The sequence below is a fragment of the Lepisosteus oculatus genome, chromosome 14 (genome assembly GCF_040954835.1).
Source record: "Lepisosteus oculatus isolate fLepOcu1 chromosome 14, fLepOcu1.hap2, whole genome shotgun sequence".
Classification (NCBI taxonomy): domain Eukaryota; kingdom Metazoa; phylum Chordata; class Actinopteri; order Semionotiformes; family Lepisosteidae; genus Lepisosteus; species Lepisosteus oculatus.
The window spans coordinates 27,020,052-27,041,483 of record NC_090709.1 but is presented as its reverse complement, the minus strand read 5'-3'; the positions used below and the strand labels follow the sequence as shown (position 1 = coordinate 27,041,483).

The window sequence follows — 21,432 nt, the reverse complement described above, 5'->3', positions numbered from 1 at the left end:
AATAATCCCCATCTATGAACTGGCTTCATTACTCTGCTCTCCTCCCCACTGATTGTTGATGTGTGGTGAGCATTTTGGCACAGTATGGCTGCCGTTGCATCATCCAGGTGGGGCTGCACATTGGTGGCGGTAGTGGGATTCCCCATTACCTGTAAAGCGCTTTGAGTGGAGTGTCCAGAAAAGCGCTATATAAGTGTAAGTGATGATAATAATAATTATTATTATTATGTAAATTGCAATAAAAATATAATATTTGTTTCAAAATCGATTCATGTAAAAACTGATAAAGCTAAGGCTTTTTTCAGGGCTATATCTACTTTTTAAAAAAAAGAGAAGTGAAATTTGGAGAAGATGCACCAGCGGTTGCCTTCACATCTCCAGCTTCAGTCTCGCCTGTAGCTGCGAGAAGGTTAAAAGCACACAAGTGATCTGTAGACGATGTTTGGGGAAGAGCTAATTCTGTTTTCAACACAGGGAGTGAGAATGAGCTCAGTCCGGCTCCCAGAAGAATCCATTCTGGTTTGGTTACTGTTAGACTGTGCGTCTGAGGCTCTTTGGATCGCAACGTGAAAAAAAAACAATTGCTCACATCGAGAGGAAGGGAAGATATCATGTTTAAAAAATCAGAACCGAAGATTTGGATCTGGGGCCTCATACTTATCAAATTATTAAAATAACAGTTATTAAAATATTAGATTGTGTTTCTGCAACATTTCGTGCACACTACGCCATTTTTATCTAAAAATAAAACAACAGCCACAACAAGGGCTTTACACGCCGTCTGGGGTATTTTCCCCTTTTAGATTTTTGCCACTTTATATCGAACCTGTTATACTCCCAAAAATGCACAGTAGATTGTACTTAATAAAAATGTACAATTCACCGCTGGTATAAACATATGTGTGCTGTGTCTGCCTTTGTAAGCATTTGTTTAAAAAATAAGTCCACAATACGATAAAAACACAGAAAGCACAAAGTTGATAATACAACGATACAAAATCAATACCAAATCATAAAGCCAATTAAGTAGCTATCCTTTGAAAACAGAGAACACCTTTATATCTACAAAAAACTTGACATTTGCATTACAAAATGTATTTTTGAATTACAAAGCAGACAGAGTAGTCCTTTAATTCATAGATCAGATCTTGGCCAAAACAAGACAATCAGACAGGAGCTGAATTCGGAACAGGAGCCTCTGCTTCGTCGTTTATTGAGCTTTTGATCAACGACTGAATTAAACAGATTCACTATTTTAACTCTTTGATTAAAATACACAAGAAGCACCTTCCTTCAAGCCAGAGTTGAACCAACAACCTAAGGATTCCCAAGTGTTTTTATTACAGTTCCCCACTCTACCAACTGAGCTATCGAAGGGATATCAGGAGCTGCTCTCTGGCACATACTGCCCAATGTAGTGAAATGTTCCGGATGAGTAAAATCCCAGATCGACATTGTTTCCAACTCGTTTCCTCAGTCTTTTTTACCTTGAATTTAAGCCACAAACCGGGATTCTACTGTATAAACTTCCGTGGATATTAAAACATGTTTGATGGGGCATCAATCATTCCAGGCGGAAATTGACTCCTTTTTTTTTCTTGGGGGAAATGAGGAACAAAACTAAATGTCATTCTGTGTTTCTTAGAAGCATTATCACAGCTAATGCATGTAATGCCTTTAGTATGTGAAGGTGAGAGTTCAGTTATGCCAGGGAGTAAAGAGAACTGAAATTTAGAAAATTCATATTTAAATAGATTGCAAATCTTCAAAGTGTTCTGTCACTGCAAAATTATTACAGGGGTCTACCAACTGCGATACGTGCTTGTTTTGGGACTATTTCCAATACGTGTCGCATTAGTAATTGTGTGTCCTTACTGGTATCTTTTAAACTGTGAGGGACATTCGGTTATATAGTCATAATCTGCTTTTAACGTGTCCTGCATTTTAATTTACTGAACAGATAAATTGAAACGTTCTGATTCAGAGCCCCTGCAGTTCGTGCTAATTAGAACCACAACAATGCTCCCGTGTCCTGAGCACCACACTGAGCACACGTTCAGCTGGGCTCTGACTTTGTTCAGCATGACTTCTTCTTGCAGTTGAGCTCAGAGCTAGAGATGATCTCCATATTCTACCGCACTAAGTAGTTCGAAAGTTAGTACACAGTACACACTTTCAGGTTGTTAAAAAATTAAACCAACCAGCACCCTGTCACAGAAAAGTACCCCGGTCTCCCGCGCAACAAGCGTAGGTACTCAACACTGTACTAAAGAGAAGCGCTTATTCGCAGCTGAGCGTGAGCCCTGTTTACAGTCAGCAGACATTTCCTCATTTCCAATGACGTTTTCGCCTTCTCTCAGCTTTTTAAAGACGGTCATAAACGCTCATGAAGTAATTCATGTCAGTTTGAAGTCTGTTTCTGTTGTCTCTTGACGAAGAAAAGCCGTACCTGGGAGACTCCCTTTCTGAAGAAGTTTGCCGTCACCCTGCAAGGGAGAAGAGCTATCAATCACTGAGACAACATTAAACAGGTGAAATGCGAGATGTTGTGATTTTTTTCCCACTTAAGGCTTCTATCGTTTCTACTCTAACGAGAAAAGCTTTTCATCAGAAGTGGGATTTGAACAAACGTCTCCAGGAGAAACTGCTAACTGAATGCAACGCTTTAGACAACGAGCCTTCCTGCCTTTATTTATTTGATACGAAAAAAGTGAAATCAAGTAATGAGGGAAACGTATTTTTTTTCATGGAGGAAACTAGTACGAGCAAATGTAAAGTTTAGAGCAGCACTCAATTAAAACGATCAGAAACCGAAAGCGCTTCTTTTGCGGATCAGTATATTCCGATACCGGTGGTTCTGCAGAAGAAATAAGCCGAACTCCAAACACTGTTGCCATTACGGCTACTCTGGCTGCAGCTGCTTTAAGATCTACTCAGCGGGCACAGGTTGTAGGAGGTCAGACTGGTTGGCACTGTCTAAATAACAGTGTGCCAATTTAAACTTATTTAAATAAGGAACAAGTAATAGGTTTATTCCATGCTGAAAAAAAGAAGAAAGAGAACACAACGTTTCGGCCGTGGAGCCACACCTGAAGAAGGCTCCACGGCCGAAACGTTGTGTTCTCTTTCTTCTTTTTTTCAGCATGGAATAAACCTATTACTTGTTCCTTTGCAGCCTACGCATGCTGACGCAGCTATCCACCTGAACTATTTAAATAAGACTATTTACAATATAATACATGCTCCAAAAGCGTTAATACTGCACTGGCTGCTATTTGAAACGCCTTCATAAATGACGCGTAATAGAGATTGATGCAGCTGGCTTTTATGCTTCACAATACATTGCAATCAGGAAAATATACTGTATTGTAATCAGGAAAATAAATCAATTATTAATATGCAATACAACGTCTGTTCTTAAAAATGATAGCTGTTTTACACTGACGTCGCTCTTTATGAGATAATCCAGATTGTGAAGACGACTGCACCCTAGCAGATCAAAGTATTACACGAAGGCTGTAAAGCACACTGAATTTATCCGAATATTTGATATCCGCGATCCGTTTAGGCTACAACAGGCAACTTGGTGCCTCTCCAGCAAACCATTTCTCAGTTTTGTGAATTACTTGTGCTTCCAACCCACCACCATCTGTAGCTTGTCAGGATGGCCGAGTGGTCTCATGTGTCAGATTTAAGGGCTCATGTTTTTCCATTGCTTCTAAAAGCTGCCGTCTTTTCCCTGCCTTGCGTTTTTCCTGTCTTCTTGTGCTCGCTGACAACAACAGGAAGAGGAAAACAGAAACCAGCTTGGGGGCACATGATGGGCAGGGAAATACTTCTTGAACACTTATGTGATTAGCAGAAAGTCAAATAGGCTCCGATTTTTTGCCTTAAGAACTCTTTGGGCTGCCTGTAATCGAGGAAAGATTAACTGCAAAGTATGCATTCAAATGTGAAAGACCGAAATATAAAACCTGAAGACTTATTAAAAGAAACACTGTTTTCCTTTCAGTTTCTCCTGTATTTCACTGGCTTGAGACACTGTGTCCGGGCTCAGCGGTTATATAAGAAAAGACACAGGCACGGTTCATGGTTCTGCGCTCCCCGTGCGGAATGCGCGTCTCTTCTCTCCTTTAATACCTTCATACACTCCTCTTAAACCACAGCTAATTCCCGGAATATTTCAGTTTTACCTATTTCACAGGTAGTGGGTCTTTCTTTCCGAGATCACAGGTAGAAACAATAAACACGGGGAAATCAGGAAGGTATTCCTGATCGTAGGCCAAGATGTGCAAAAATAAATTTCCTAAAATCCAAGAAGGTCCAGTCACGTTCAGGTACTATTCTGATGTAGATGAATATTTTTGGGACAGCTCTTACAACAAACAGGCAAATAAACATTTTTTATTATTTCATTCGAGCTGTAGTTTTGAAAATGTTTTTTTCCATTCACTAAATAATACAAAACACAAACCCACCATAAACGTCTGACCATTGATATTCCTGAATTATAAGCTCGTACACACGTACCGCGAAATTTGTGCAAGAGTCAGAGCTGGCAGGCAGTTGAACGAATATGATGCCTTTCAGGGGCCGAGTATTAGACACGCGTTATCATGCGGAGCTTATTCTTCCTCTACCGCAGTCTTTGCCTCAGACCACCCCTCTTGGCACATTAGCACTTTAATTTTCGATTTTCTGTATAGAACACCGAATATCTTGAGGAAGTCTGTCAAGCAAAGACTGCTGGATAATTGAGGTGCAAACATGGTTCAAAATCAACATCCTCTGCTATTGCCGTTGATTCTTTGAGAGTTTCTTCAAGTTCTTCATCTGACCTTCAATATCGAGGGATATTGAGCATAATACCGTATTATTTGTAGCTTTCTTTTGATCGCCTGTTTTATTAAAATGCCAGCCTCTTTTACTGTTATTTTAGATGTTTGGCAAGGTGTAATATCCTCCCTCGCATCCTCAGCTAAAATATTTTAAAAGTACAACAAAATTACATTATATTGAACAGCACTAGGTTAACATTTAGAATTCAAATTAAAGTAAATATACGAAAATATTAAAATACAACTCCGGCGATCTGTCGTTTATGCTTGTCAAGTTCTCAGATAATTTTGCATTGTATTTTTAATTATTTTAGCTGAGGATGCAACAGGAGTATAAGTGAATTCTCCCGCCACCCATTGGAACATACATTTCCATGGGTGAATACTATCTGCTTGGAAGTTGCCCTTGTCGGTAATTATTGGAAATTCCCGGTAATGTTGACTCTACCGCAGTCTTTACCTCTGACCAACCCTCAGTTGTTTACTACTGCAAATATCAAAATAGTTAAGGTTTTGCGGACAAATTAAATATCTGTGGTGATGATGTTTACTATGGGAGGAAATGCGTCCCTGGGTGGGCTCAAAACACCCACCTTTGGGTTAAGAATCGAACATGCTAACCAAATGCACCACAGAAACGCTTACACGGCGCTTTTTTTCCATTTACATACTTTTGGTGAACAAAAAAATCGCTCACATTTCATCTTTCGTAAGATATATGATTTTAAAAAGTTCCACAAAGGAAATTAATACATGCATTAAACCAAATCAAGCCCTCTGTGAGTGTCCCGAATGATCTGTTCTGTAAAACAAGACAGGAAGAAAGGTACAGCTAGAACTTGAATGCAGGACTTCCTCTTTATTAAACAGGTGCTTTATGCAGCTAAACCATGGCGCCGGCAGAGCGCTATTCTTACAGCCGCTTGGACACAATGCTCTGAGACATCTGCGTTCAGTGTGCGCTGAGCCTGCTCGCTGAGCAAGTTGCCTCCTTTTCATGCACTAGCAGCCCTGATACTAAGAGACAGGATGAGAAATGGCTTTTATCTGGCACTTTTCATATCCAAGGAGATCAATGTGCTTTCCGTGTACAACAGGGTGTCCTCTATATCGCCACTGAAGCACAGGACACGCCTGGTGGATTGACATCACTCAACAAAATAGTGAAATGGCAGGTGGAAGAGGAAAATGACCATCAAGAATGAAGAAATTAAGATGATCTTGAGTGTGCCAACTCACAACCGAAGGGGCGGGCTTTCTTGTTGAGGTGGCCGAGTGGTTAAGGCGATGGACTGCACGTGTGGGTTTGAATCCCATCCTCATCGTTGTGAGCTTTTGACTTGTGATCCATTTCTAAGTCGGGTTTGTGTATTTTTGCTACTGTAGTAGAGCAGTAATATTTCTAGCGTTGGCTGAACATGGCTTACAGCAGTAGGGGACAGACAATAGTCTCTTAATATTTAGGTTATATTTATGTTTTGTACTGCTTTCACCTGACATTAATAGTAGTCCTGATGAACGATTTAGGGACATGGTGCATCTTGAAAAATGTTCTTGTTAATTTCAATTTGGAAAAATTGCACTCACCAGAAGCTGAAACAGGTTGTGTTTACATAATGCGCAATGCAATAGCAACGTTTGGATTTGAATCTTACTATGAGTCCTTACCTGTTACAGGAGGTGTTATAGGACTTTTTTAGCTCAGATACAACTATCAATTCATCTTAAATTTCTACTACATCAGTATTAGCAATGTTATCTTTACCTAGCACTAAATGTAGCTTTAAATAAGAGTAAAATTTAAAATATATGTAAAAATAAATGCTATTCCATATATTGTAACTTTGTGGTATTTAGAAAGTTTATCTGAGGATGCATGGGAAAGTATTATACCTTGTGAAACATCCAAGAAAAGGTAAAAGAGGCTCATATTTTAATAAAATTTTCGATCAAAATAAAACCACAATCTGTATGATATTATCTTTAATATACCAAGATATCGATGTTCAGTTGAAAGATTTGAAGAAACTCTCCAAGAAGCAACTGCAGTAGCAGAGTTTTGATTTGAACCGATGTTTGCACCTCAATAATCCATTAGTCCTCGAAAGAAGCAAAGGCAGGGATGTTTTGAGTGTCACCATGATCCTCTTCTCAATCCAAAAGAAAGATTTTGTATGATCCTGATCCCACTAGAAAAAGAGTCAATTTCTGCCTGCACTGATATCCCTTCAAACGTTTTGTAAGATCTCTGGTAGAATATACAGTAGAATCCTGGTCCATTTCTTCTACTAAAAGAGACTATGGGAGTGAGTATTTTGATGTTGAACTGGGATTTAAATAGATAGAAACACTACACTACATTGGGCTACGCGTATGACAAAACGTATGCATTTTGAGTTTACCTTTCCATAGCTCAGTTGCTATAGCGTAAAACTGTTTCAAAAAGCAGCGGGTGATTGTTATGTTACTGTTTTGAATCCCGCTCGAAGGATGGTGTTTTCTTGTTCCTTAAAAATTAAAAAGTGAAAATAGCGAATTTGTCTTTCACTTTTACGTTCACCGAAAGCTCAGCAAACAGAGAAGCAGAGGCTCCTGTTCTGATCTATCCTCACATCTGATTGTCTTGCTTTGACCTTTAAAATGTGCACTGTTGACGGTTCACTCTTCCTAACACAATTAAAGACCTGCGGAAAAGACTCGCTATCAGGAGTTTAGTTCAGTGGTAGCGCGCATGTACTCTATGAAGCTTCGTTTTCAATCGCTGGCGTCTCCACTTCTTTTTAAACGTGATATCTTTCCTACCTCTTAGGACTTCCCTCGTGTGTGAATTTCAGGGAGACACATAAACCCTTTGTCTGAAGAGACAAAAGAGACTTTTTTTAAACCAGACAAAATGAAAGACGAGGTAATTATAGACACGTACAAAACACGTGAATCTAATTGAGAACATGTGGACCGGGGCGATGAATTTCTAGTAGCGGCTCTGAGCTCACTATAGCGCAGTTGAGCAAGGTGCTAGTAGGGCCAGTGGTGGATAACGTGTCTGACTTCAGATCAGAAGATTGTAGGTTCGATTCCTGCCTGGCTCGTGAAGCTTTGAGACCATGCTATTCAACACTGTCACCTAGTGTGTGCAGTCCTACACAACCTTACTATCGACTGGATGAGTTTTCTGTTCCAGTTCATTCCACACATTCCGCCTGTTTCACCACTGTTATTGTTGGACCACGGCCACAGATACGAGAAGAGGTACTGTTCTGAACAACTGTCTTAAATAATCAAATTGAAAAAGGTGACAATATGTTTTTTTTCTTTAACGTAACCTTACATTTGCCTATAAAGTTCACACTATTTTCTGTAGCCGCTTTTTCTGCTGTCTCCTGAGAAACACAAGTATAGAGTTAAAACACAATAAATAATACCACAAATCTATTCAGTTAACACCCAGATGTGACAGAGGTAACTTGCACCCCCTTTAAATATGTATTTCCTTAATTTCAGTTCTCTTCCCTCCCCAAGATACCTGCAAATTCACTATCACATATTAAAGGCTGTACATGCATTACATTAAATAACATTAAAGTTAATTATTAATAAATAATACTATCATTCATAAAGACGTGTATTCATAAGATTCATCGTGAATAGTTGTGGTGTCTGGAAAGCAACTGTAGTTAAATATAGAAAAAAGAGTTGTAGTTATTGAGGTTGTAATTATTGAGTAATTTCAGGTAGAATGTAAGAACTAAAGTTAACTAGTCCAACAGTAATGCGTGGGGTCCTATCAATAGAAAAAAAAAATAACCCGAAAACACAACAACCACAAAAGGAGAAGTCTTCTGGGAACATAGGAAAATCCCTGTAGTGGTCTAACAACTATAAAAACAAATAAACAAATGAAACAACTTCAAAACATAAAGAAAAAGAACATTAAAAAATATCGGGGGAACAACAAAAACACAGAATCTAAGTGCGAGAGCTTTTTCAAGTTTTCGGTACTCCATCGTGCTCCTCTCGTCTAAGTAGATATCTCTCAGGTCAGTTGGAGGTCCACAGCTGATGGTAATTTAAGTAAGTAGCTGTGTCAGCATGCATGGGCTGCAAAGGAACGAGAAAATGTTTATTCCATGTTGAAACGAGAAGAAAACACAGCAGTTTGGCTGTGGAGCCTTCTTTGGGTGTGATACAGAATAAACCTTTACTTGTTTATTTCATGTTAATTTAGACCCAATCTCCAGCAAATACCTAAGAGCACCTAAACTCGTCAGTTGCTTTCAGTAGTTTAAGACACAGGCTACACTACTTCAGGTGAGATTTAAACTCACACCCTCAGCATGACTCTGCTGTAGAAGCAGACCAATTGCGCCACTGGAGCTGTGTAACTACCTCTCCTCATACAGACTTGAGCTGCAGAAACACAGGGCGAAAACAGGGTTTCGGTTGTGGATCCATCTCCACTTGGTGGAAAGGGACAGTAAAATAGCAAGGAAAATACTAGATAAGAAACTGAAAGAATTGTGCTCACTGCAAACTAGGAAGGAAAGAGGTGACCGGATACGTAAAACAGCTCGGCGGATAATTTGTAACGACATTCTTTGGTTACAATCAACAAATGGATTTCTCTTCATGTGCAGTTTGAACGTTTGTTCTCCCAGATTGGGTGGTTATATAAGATAAGCTGATATAAATTAGGACTAATCAGAATCAATACAATTGATGTCTGGCGAAGGCAAATAACCTTTGTACATGATCTGGAATGTGACTGGTTAAATTTCAGCACAGATACAACCTCCTTTATAAGGGTGTGCACACTAATACAACCAAGGCATGGAAAGTTTTTTTTTTAATTATTGTTCCAAAAAATATTCCATTTGTTTTTTTTTCTTAAATATTGTTGATTAAAAGATCTTATTAAATTTGAAAAAATCTGACTGTGAAAAGTAACAACATGTTAGTGAAAAAATCAGTAATGTGAGGAAAGATGGATTGTAGGAGCCCCTTGACCCTCCATGTCATGCTGTATTTCTCTCTCATTCTAGTGGGAGTGGTGCCGTCGCTTCTGGATAAAGTCTGTCAGTGGTCATTCCAGACAGGTCAGGTATGACTGCGCTTCGGCACAAGAACAGACATGTGACTTGCTATTACCCTGACAGTGTCTCCATTCTTCCAGAGCCCAGATAGCTCAGTTGGTAGAGCACCTGACTTTTAATCTGAGGGTCCAGGGTTCAAATGCCTGTCTGGGTGGTTGTCCTTTGCTTAAATCTATTGTGAATGTCATTATAAATTGTCTTTTATCTTTCACTCTTCTAGCTGTCAGTGGTTATTTCAAATGTTCATCACTTGTATTTTCTTTGGTGTTTCATTTAACAAACCGAAAGTGTTCAAAGTGATTTGTCACTCTACTCCACGTAGATAATCTAAATGAAATCACAGTAGCGTACAGGACACGCAGTGAGTACTCTTGAATACAACAAGAGGAAAGGCACACTGCACATCTGCAGAACATCACCTCTGAGTTTACAGTGACATTGGAGATTGGAAACGATGTCGTTTTTTTTTTATTAAAGGTTCAAGGAAACCTGAATATGTTTGCTAAAGTATTTCAGAATCACAGTCAAATCGAGTACGATTGCTGCACAGATCTGCAGTCTGCAGTTAGAATACTGTTTGTGCGTTGTATAAATCCGCCGTTCAAAGTTTTTCTAAAACTACAGAGATACGTTTTGGAATGCATCTTCCTGTAAAAATAAAATCTCTACACGGGCGCTATAAGCAGAGTCTAAAGCCTGCTTAACAGAAGAACTATATTCAGAGGGCCAAAGAATTGAATATTTCACCAAGTGAGAGGAAGCATCTCAGAAAAAGTAGGTGTAGTTGCTTCCACGCATCACAACACCACAAAGTCAGACTACAAGTGCTGAAAAGCCACTCAAGGGTAACCCAGCTGAGCGCTCTAAGGAGCTGGATTAAAGCTCCAGTCTCTTCGGGGGCATGAGTTGGTATCCCGCTGCTGCCCCATATCTCCTTGTTAAGAATCACGGTTCTGTTGTTGTTGCTTCCATGTGATTTAATCAGTTTCAGTAGAATTAATTTGAACAATTATATCATAATCATATTTGTTTTATTTCTCCTACCATTGCAATTTGTGCACAAAGATTTAATTTTTGTGCACCCCTTGTGTAGGGGGTCAGATCTATAGATGTAGTAAACACATAAGTGGAGACGCTGTGTCTGCTCTCTGTGTGAGAGCCAGGCATGAAGAATAATCTGTGGTCTGGGAAGAAGAGACCCTCTTCGGCAGCGCTCCTCACAGGAGAGAATTAAAAAATATATTTTTCAGTGACGCTAATTTTTCTCTTTGGGGAATTAAAAGCACTTGGAGTGACTGACCTCATGGCACCATGGTAGCGTGTCTGACCCTGGATCTGAAAGTTGAGTGTTCAAGTCATGTTGAGGTTAGCTAGTGTGTTTTCAGGTGTTGCTGCTGCTGAACCTGAAAGGCTCCCCATGCAGTTGAGCTTTATCTGTACACATCTAAATGAAATAACAGAGCAGTACAGGACATGCTGTCCACATTGTGGAAACAGGAAGGCAACTCAGAGATTGCTTCAGAGAACGTGTTAGGGATGTGAAGATTAAAGATCTCTCCAAGCCCATTGTTTCTCATTTCACCTCTGACGGCCATGACCACACTAATTTCTCCGTCTGTGTTTTCAAAGATGGTTTTCCGAACTCAAACATCAGAAAGACTACCGAAACCAAAATTATCCTGCAGCTTTGATCACACCTTCCCCCTTCTCTTAACAACAGACTACTCTTCTTCTAAATTTTCTCCATTCATTGAAATGTTTCATTTCACACCTCTTGACTGGCCTCTCTTTCTGTCCCCTGCTCCCGCCTCTCGCTCCTCCTCTCTCCATGCCTTTGTTCTCCTGCTACATTACCTTTGCTTACTGCCTTGTCTTTCTCACACCTGAAGAGGGCTTCATGGCTGAAACGTTGTGTTTTCTTTCTCCCTTTTTTTCAGCATGGAATAAACCTATTACTACTTCTTTTGCAGCCTACACATGCTGACGCAGCTACCCACCTGAACTATTATAATAATATATATAGATAAAATAACACACATATAAGACCACTTTATTGGCCATATACAATTTCAGGTATTAGGATTTTGTCTTTTAAAAAAACCCACAACTTGCTCTCATAGCACAGGGTGAACCATTTATACAGTGTCCCTGGAGCACTTGGGTTTAAGGGCCTTGTTCAGAAACCCAACAGAAGAGGATTTCTCTGATGGCCACGAGACACGAGCTGACAACCTTCCAACCACAGGCACAGCCACCACACAACCCCATATACCTTAGATAGTACGACGGCGCTGAGCTCACTCTGGTGCAGTTCTGCAATGTGAGGAAAGGCAGTAATGCAATGGATAACGCAGATCAAAAGATTGTAGGTTCATCTCCTGTCTGACTCATATTGCTTTTAAAACTATCGAGCTCCTCAGTAATAAATGTCCTTTATGTAAGTGAACTGCACCTGACAGCTATAAAACATACTTTGGGTCAATTGCAACAAACTTTCAAAAGGAGCACACAGCTGGAGACTAGATAACACGATTATATCTTGAGATCATCTCCAGCTCTGAGCTCAATTGCAACGAAAAACTCTGCGGAACAAAGCTGGAGAGCAGCTGAACTTGTGCTCAGGTTTCAGCATTGTTGTTTTTCTAATTAACACTAACTGCAGGAGCTCTGATTCAAAGCTTTTCAATTATTCTGGTCAGTGTGTTAATATGTAGGTTATGAGGTATATGGGTATATGTAATATCATAATTGTTACTTTTTTTGTCTGTCCAAGTATATAACTGGATATTGTCAATTTCCAATTAATTATTACATATATTTTAAAATATTGCAGATCTGGGTAAGTTGGCTCACAAAAGCAAGAAACTTAGAACGGGACTTAAACAAAGAGACTTTGGCTAGGTTTTTTTTCTTATACTTCATTGACCCAATGGTGTGTTTCAGTCTTCCATAAAACATTCATAGCAGAGGATGGTTTTGGTGCATCAAATTCTAGGTTATGAGCCCAGCACACTTCAGCTGCACCACTCTGCTGTGTGATGAAGGTGTTAACACAGCCGTTCTTTCTATGCCTCCTAAAAGCACACCTGAGATGAAAAGTTGCAACGGTAAAAGATGTCACCTTAAGCACTTGGTGTTTTTTAGTACAGATCTTCACACTGTGCTTTACATGGTAGATCTCAAGATCGCTGAGAAACAGAGCTCCTGCTTTCCGACGCTACTGATACTTTAATCGTGAATCACCAAATCTGAACAAGAATCGGCAAATCAAAACCCAAACACATATTCACATCGGTGTCCTAGTCAATAACAATATGATGCATTTAAGAATCTGTGTGGTCTCGTGTTATATTTCTTACCATAAGAACCATAAGATTGTTTCCCAACTTGTCGGGATCGCAGGAAGAAAGTCCAGATTAATCCATTGGGATCGTACTGGATTTAATTGAGATTTTGAAATGTTTCTTGCAAAGTTATTCAAGTTTGCTTGAAACTTTAATAAAAAAGCTATTTGAAATTTCTTAGCTTAAAATCTCTGATGTTGCGGTTACTAAACTTGGACATGATGTTCCGAAGATGTGCAATGTGGTTTTATTCTTCAAGAATTCTCACTGTGCGAGCCTGTACTATGACATTCGATTTTGTTTAGATTATCTAGGTGGAGTACAACGAGAAGAACACCTTGAATTTTTTTTTGGTATAGAAAAAATGCTAATAAAGAAGTCTTTGACGCTATGAATAATAATAATAATAACAGTTTTGAACTGATCAATCTGTATTCCCTTGCAATAACAACTTATAATGTGGGAAGATTGGCTCTGGGTTTTTCTAAGTCCTAGTGAATGGTGTGAATATGTTGAATGCACTCTTGGGATTATCTACGCAAAAAAGGAAAGAAATTCATTTTAATCAAATACGTTCATTATCATGTTCTTCAAGGTACCATTGTGGTGCCAAATATTCAAGGATGTAAAGGATACGACTTTAAATAAGAACACCCGAACAGCACAATGAGTAAAAGTCTCAAGCCAGTCCCCCTAAAGAAAACTGACATTTCCGCTTCAAATTAAATACTACAGTCCCTGACCTTTACGTTTTGGCTTGAAATATGTCGGTCCCAATAAGCTCGGGTAGTGCTCATCTGTGTAAACTGTAAAGTCGATTACATGTGGCAGCAGATCAATTCCGTGAAATTTATGTTGTCAAGACCTGGTTTCAAAACAGGGTTATTATTGCCACAATATAATAGACTACCACTATATTGTTTCAAGATCTATTCAGTGAGCACAGAAAGTTGTATAAGGGCTAGACTGCTTTGCACTTTCTAGATACCAGTATGCGAATTTGAGCTTTTTAAAATTATTTTAATAATAGTCTTTACAATAAAGTTAGTTAAAAAAACGTAACTTATCAAAGTAAGAAACAGTATTGTTTCAACAAATTTAGCCTTTTTATGCTTTTATTTTTTATTCTTTTTATACTTTAATATTTTACACATCACATCACAGACCATCTTGAAATTAAACAATTAGAAAACTGGAACACAACCTCAGTTCCCCAAAGAGAAAAACTGTCTTACACTGACCTCATTCCTTATTAGGAAACCAAGGTTGTGAAGACAATCTGTTGTTTCTGTTCCTCCAAGGCATCAGCGAAGGAAAATATTATGCTAAAGTTGGGAAACACACTCCGAATGGTCCATATATTTGATTTCTGTGATCCGTGTAGGATACAATAGGCAACTTGGTGCTTCTCCAGCAATGTGTTTCAGGGAGGAACCTCAGTTTAGTTCAGTTTACTGGTGTATTCAGCACAGCTCCCTGTATCACTCATGCAGCTGGCCAAGTGCTCAATGGCGCCAGACTCAAGGACTTGTGTCTTTCCAGCTCATTTAGGTGTTCTGGTCTCTAAAAGGAGCTCAAATCCCCCTCCAACCACAAGCATTTTTTTCCCTGTCTTACGTTGTTCCAGTCTTCTTGTGCTCGCTGACAGTGACAGGAGGAGAAAAACAGAAAAACTGCTTTCCTGATTCATATTTATTTTATTAAAATACAAGTATATCTTTCAGCTTTTGTCACATGGCTTCTAGCAAACTCAAAGCATGACTTAATGTTGGCCTTTTCAGAAGCGGCTTCCTTCTAGCCACTCTCCCAAAGAGACCGAATCTGTAAACTGCTGAAGAGATTTTTCATGTCTGCACAGTTTCTCCCATTTCAGCCAAAGAGCTCTGCAACTATCAGTGACTCTTGGTCACTTTTCTGACAATCACCATTCTTGTCCGGTTGCTCAATTTGGTAGGAGGGCCTGATCTTAGTAGTGTCTGGGTTGTGCCATGTTTTTCCTATTTTGTTACAATGGGTTTTTAACGGTGCTTCTAGGAAGGTTCAAAACTTTGCCAATCTTTTTATAACCTTCTCCAGGTTTTTTCATCCTAACAACTTCATCTCAAAGTTCCAAAGGCAGCTCCTCAGTCTTCATGACAGCAGGACTGATCTGATCTGCTGTTTCAGTTGCGAGACCTGACAGTGATATTTACTGTGCAATCAAGCAATTGAACACTGGTGAATTTGAAATGAACACAGGTGTACCTTGTCAACGTATTTAGTGTGATCTCTCAAGATAATTGACCCAAATTAGGTTGTTAAAACAAAGGGGGTGAATACTTATCAATTAAGTAATTTTCCATTTTTATTTTAAATATGTCTTCAGAATTATAAATACTTAATTTCATTTTAACATTATAGAGAATTGCTTCTACAGGAGTGGAAAAAAACATTTAAATAATTTGACTTTGCAACACAGCAGAAGGAGAAATAAACAATGGGGCATGAATACTTTCTGAAGGCACTGTATATATTGCTTGTCCTGTCTTGTTTAAAAAAACAGTTGCATTGGAAAAAAATATATATATATGGAATTATTACAAATGGTGCCAAAATAGATTTTCCTATTAAAAGAGATTCATACAGTATCTAATTCTTTATTATTTACCCTTTATTGCATAAATATTTATTGTATTTGATATATATCCTCTCTTATCCACATAAATTAAACTCCATGACAAGAACTATTTCTGTTTTAGTCAACTGTAAATAAGAGTATAGTCAAAATTTAACTGACCAGATGAACTCAAAAGTGGGTGACTTCAAAGTGACTATGACTAATAGACATTTTGGGAACAAGTAAAGTTTTGTTCCATGCTGAAAAGGGAAGAAATTAAACGTTTCGGCTGTGAAGCCTTCTTCGGATGTCACATGCTGACGCATCTACCTACATATCTACCTTGACTTGACTAAGACTATGATTAAATAAAAAACCTGGTGACTAAATTGATGTTTTTAAGTCACCTAACTGGATAAAACTCTTCCCACACTGACTGTAGTTGAATGGTCTCTCTCTTGTGTGAATGCGCTGATGTAGTTTTAAGAGGTGTGAGTGACTAAAACTCTTCCCACACTGGCTGCAGCTGAATGGTCTCTCTCCTGTGTGAATGCGCTGGTGGGCTATTAAGGTACTTGACTGACTAAAACTCTTCCCACACTGACTGCAGCTGAACGGTCTCTCTCCTCTGTGAATGCGCTGGTGGGCTATTAAGCTACTTGACCAACTAAAACTCCTCCCACACTGACTGCAGCTGAATGGTCTCTATCCCGTGTGAATACGCTGGTGTCTTTTTAAGTCACTTGACTGAATAAAACTCTTCTCACACTGACTGCAGCTGAATGGTCTCGCTCCTGTGTGAATGTGCTGGTAGGGTTTTGAAATACTAGAATGACAGAAACGCTGCTTCTCCCTGTGCCATAATGGCAGTTTATCCACTCCATCTGAGCAAGGCCTTGACTGATTCTTCCTCATCCCCTGATCATGCTGGGGACTCTTATTCTGCCAATGCTCCATGGAATGGTCTTGCTCTTTGTGCTGAAACTGAGATCTGTTTTCTCCACCATGTCCCTCAGTGTGCTTCTCAGCAGTGTGAATCATCTGGGGCTCCTTCTTCAGCTCTCTGAAACTTAAACCGTCCAGTTCATTCAGTTGTTCCTCTCTTTGCCCAAGAACAGACATAGTCTCCAGTTCATTAAAACTTTCAACAATTTTCTCAGTAATCAGATTATTAAACCTGTGTGTAAAGTCATTAGATACAAAGGGATCATATGATTGTTTGAGACTCTGCAATGACAGTCTCTCCACTTGAACAGAACAATGCCTAATTATCAAGCCCTGTAGGAGCTGCTGTTGCTCCTCCCTGTACTGACTCTTCTCTGTGTGCTGTGACTCAGTACTGTTCTCTTCACCAGGTACATCAGTCTGCTGCTCTTCAGGGTCAATCAACTGGGGCTCTGTGTCCTGTTCTGTGAGATTTAAAACATCCAGTTCTTTACTGTGCTCTTGTACAGAGACACAGCCCAGTTCATTACAACCTTGTGTAATATTGTTCGTGTCCAGATTATTAATCTTCTCTGTAAAATTATCACATACTAAGAGCCCAGATGTCTCACTCTCAGGCTCTGTCTTCATCATGGGCACAGAGTCCAGATCATTGACACTCTGTCTCCTCTCTGTGTGCTGCTCACTTACTGTCTCTTTCCCTTCTGCAGCAGTGAGCTCTGTCTCCTGTATCAGAATGGAGACCCACTCCTCCTCACTGCGCTGCTGTTCAAGAGGAGCCCTGTCCCCAGCGTCAGAGAGAGCACTGGCCTCTGAGCCTGTAAGCACAGGACAAGAGGACGAGACCTTTATAATAATAAACTTTATTTTATATAGCACTTTTAAAGGTGGCTTCTCAAAGCACTTTAAAAAAGGCCAACAACAAAAAATACACAATATAAGCACGGTGAGAATGCACAGTTAAAGGAAACAGTAGATGGTGGTACTAAGTCCAGTAGGAGCAGAAGGGTAAAGGACAGTTAAATAAAGGCTCTTCTGAAGAAGAAGGTTTTGAGTCTGGATTTGAAGAAGTTTAGAGAAGATGACTCTCCGATATCCTTAGGGAGAGAGTTCCAGAGCTTGGGGGCATAACAGGAGAAGGCCATGTCACCCATAGGGTGTAGAAGGACTGGGGGACAAATAGTTGTACACAATTAGAAGAGCGAAGGTTGGGAGGTGGGGAGTAGGGCGATAACTCAGACAGGTACTGAGGTGTCAAGCCATGGAGAGCCTTATAGGCGAGCAGGAGGATTGTTCAGTCGATAAGAAACTTGACAGGAAGCCAGTGCAAGGACTCCAGAATAGGAGTAATCTGAACAGTTGCACTAGACCTGGTCAGGATTCTGGCTGCCAAATTTTGGACATACTGGAGTTTGTTCAATGTGGATTTAGAAGAGAGTAGAGCTTTACAGTATTCGATTCAAGATTAGACAACACTTTTCAGCCACAGTTAGTGATAACATAGGGCATAGTCAAGCAATATTTCTGAGGGGAATGAAAGATGTTCAGACAACATGCTGATCATGTGGGTCGAACATCAAATATCATCCTCAAGTGTTTCCAATATAGACTGAAGCTCAAGTACAAGACCATCTACAGATAGGGTTACAGCACTGGTTTTATAAAGTTGATGGGTGGTGCCAATAAGCATGACTTCAGTCTTGTCACAGTTAAGATGAAGGACATTTTGAATCATCCAAGATTTTATATCGGAGATACAACTAAATACATCCACATCAACGTCAGGTTTGGTATGGATTTATATTTGAGTATCATCAGCATAGTAGTGATAACTGAGGCCATGTGATCTTAAAAACTTTAAACTACACACTCATACTAGTACACCCACAATCAATTTGGGTTGTTTAAACATAGCGGAATAAGTTGGTATAAGGGGGTGTTCTGATTTAGCTTTGTCAGAAACCTAACTACCATGTAAAAAGTAAGTCTACTGTAATAATATCATAATTACATTACATTTACATTAACACTGCAGATAGAAAGAGAGTGGTTAATACAGACACACTGACTGGACATAACAGTACTTTAACAGTACTTTGCACTGAGAGAGAGAGGGGTTAATATAGACACACTGACTGGACACTACAGTACATTAATTCTGCACAGAGAGAGGGGTTAATACAGACAAACTGACTGGACACTACAGTACTTGAACATTGCACTGAGAGAGAGAGGGGTTAATATAGACACACTGACTGGACACTACAGTACATCAACACTGCACTGAGAGATAGGTGTTAACACTGACTGGACACTACAGTACATTAACACTACACTGAGAGAGAGGGGTGAATACAGACAGACTGCCTGGACACTACAGTACTTTAACAGTACTTTGCACTGAGAGAGAGAGGGGTTGATATAGACACACTGACTGGACACTACAGTACATCAACACTGCACTGATAGAAGGGGGTTAAAACAGACACAATGACTGGACACTCCAGTACATGAACACTGCACTGAGAGAGAGAGGGGTTCATACAGACACACTGACTGGACACTCCAGTACATGAACACTGCACTGAGAGAGAGAGGGGTTCATACAGACACACTGACTGGACACTCCAGTACATGAACACTGCACTGAGAGAGAGGGGTTCATACAGACACACTGACTGGACACTCCAGTACATGAACACTGCACTGAGAGACAGAGGGGTTCATACAGACACACTGACTGGACACTCCAGTACATTAACACTGCACTGAGAGAGAGGGGGGTTAATACAGACATACTGGATTAATATTTCAGACACAGACCCTGGAGGACTGTAATACTTAAACTAATTAAAATATTTTTATATACACAATCATTAGTAGACATATAAAAATCTAGACCAATACAATGTAAATACAATATTAATAAATGTTGTTTCCTAATGACGTTGGAGTACAAATTGATTCAGTGAAACAACTGTTGAATCTGAACAAGGTGTTTTCAGCACAGTAACCGGACAAAACAGTTCAGTTTCCAATAAAGAATCCCATTGCACACACATGTCTTTCCCACGTCACTCTGCATCTCTCCACTATATTCTCACCTCTTTCGGAAAGTTTATTTGATGACAGTTTGATACTTTGTTAGAACGCGTACTGATAATGAGAATGTTTACTATTGTGAGATGTTTTCTTTAAAATAAAGTTTGTTATTTAAAAAATCTCAGCAGTGAGTTAGTTATAGACACTGGTTTTTAACACACACACACTCTGACTTCATACAAGTCACCACACTGACCTGACAATCGTTTCATGTCCATTTCTTCTTTTATTCCTGCAGTCACTTCACAGGGAAGCGTCTGGGTACCCTGATCTCTTCCTCCTCCCAACTCCTTCTCCCACAGCTGCAATCTCCACTTCAGGCTCTCGTTTTCCTTCTTCAGTTGCGCCATTTCACTCCCGACACTGTCCTCCACACACTGTGTGATTTTAAACACGGGCCGTCTCACCAGGATCTGGGAGACGCTGCGGAGTTTGTCTTGAAACTCGTTCTCGGAGTCAGACATCCTGTTTCCAAAAACTTCTGACACTTCATTCACGATCGATTTGAGCAAAACGTGCATGAAAGAGTCAAGCTGGGTTTGCAGATTTAACAAGCACTCCGCCATCCTTCTTCAGAGTCGGTCAGAAACAAAGGCTGACTTCCGGAGTTTAAACAGAACAACTTATTTTTTATTCTTCACAGATCCTTTTGTCAGGGCTGTGCTCTGTTCAAGCATAAACACAGTCGACAAGACGTTACGTATTCAGAACCTGAAGTTATTTTAAAGAAAAACAACAACTTCCTTTATCTAAATAAAATGATTCAGTCAGCCCACACGTGGGTGAAATACATGCAGGGTCGCGCAGTATAATGACGTCATTCGTTTGCGCGGCCGCAGCTTCAAAACAATCGAGAAGCAGAGCTGAGAAAGAGGAGTTTCTTTAACAGGATATAAACTTCTCTGCACCTCCTAGCGCCACCTAGTCAAGAGGAGTGAATCACCTGCGACCTTTGCCGTTCGTGACGGAACAAATTTATTTTTTTGCCCTTCCACAACCCTCCTCCCCAACGAAAACGTCTCAAGTGGATTTTTTCAAGTGGATTTTGATCTCCCTATGCAGGTTTTTGGTTAAAGAAAAAAAATGCTGTCGTTTCTTGCCAACTGGCAGTATTTCTTCTGCACTGATAAGCAGGATTTCTATTTCATATTTCATGTTTGAATTTGTCCATTGTCCATAATTGTTGTTTATGTTTGATAACAGACAAAATATGACAACCCCTCTATTGAGCATATACTTTATTTTCCTGATCTACTGTAGCAGCCCCGACACTGAAAAACGAAGAGAAAATGGCTTTTATCTAGCATGTTTCATGTTCAATGCGTTTGACATATCCCAACAGCGACAGAGTTCTGTTGCGACACTGTTTCTACTTTTATCTTCTTTCTTTACGCTTTGATAAAAAAACGAGAAATCGTGCAAGGGGAAAAATGTATTTTTTCATAGAGAAAACGTGCACCAGGAACTGTTGTGTTGAGACGTGACCTTATTTACCGGAGCAAATGCTCACCCAGCAA

At 39.7% G+C, this 21,432-nt stretch overlaps 1 long non-coding RNA gene and 1 other non-coding gene across 4 annotated transcripts; one reads left to right on the top strand and one right to left on the bottom strand.

Moving 5' to 3' along the window:
- Positions 1-4,894: 4,894 nt before the first annotated feature.
- On the bottom strand, positions 4,895-20,714 carry LOC138243028 (uncharacterized). 3 transcript variants are annotated; one of them, XR_011191885.1, is made up of 3 exons: positions 20,112-20,714; positions 14,514-17,631; positions 4,895-8,936 (listed from the first exon to the last, which is right to left on the bottom strand). It is a non-coding gene; the product is annotated as an uncharacterized lncRNA (long non-coding RNA). The 3 variants fall into 3 exon arrangements; XR_011191886.1 differs by lacking the exon at positions 4,895-8,936 and having other exon boundaries at positions 14,370-16,937; positions 17,504-17,631; XR_011191884.1 differs by lacking the exon at positions 4,895-8,936 and having other exon boundaries at positions 14,370-17,631.
- Positions 10,010-10,082, top strand: trnak-uuu (transfer RNA lysine (anticodon UUU)). Its single transcript has one exon. It is a non-coding gene; the product is annotated as a tRNA-Lys (tRNA).
- Positions 20,715-21,432: the final 718 nt, after the last annotated feature.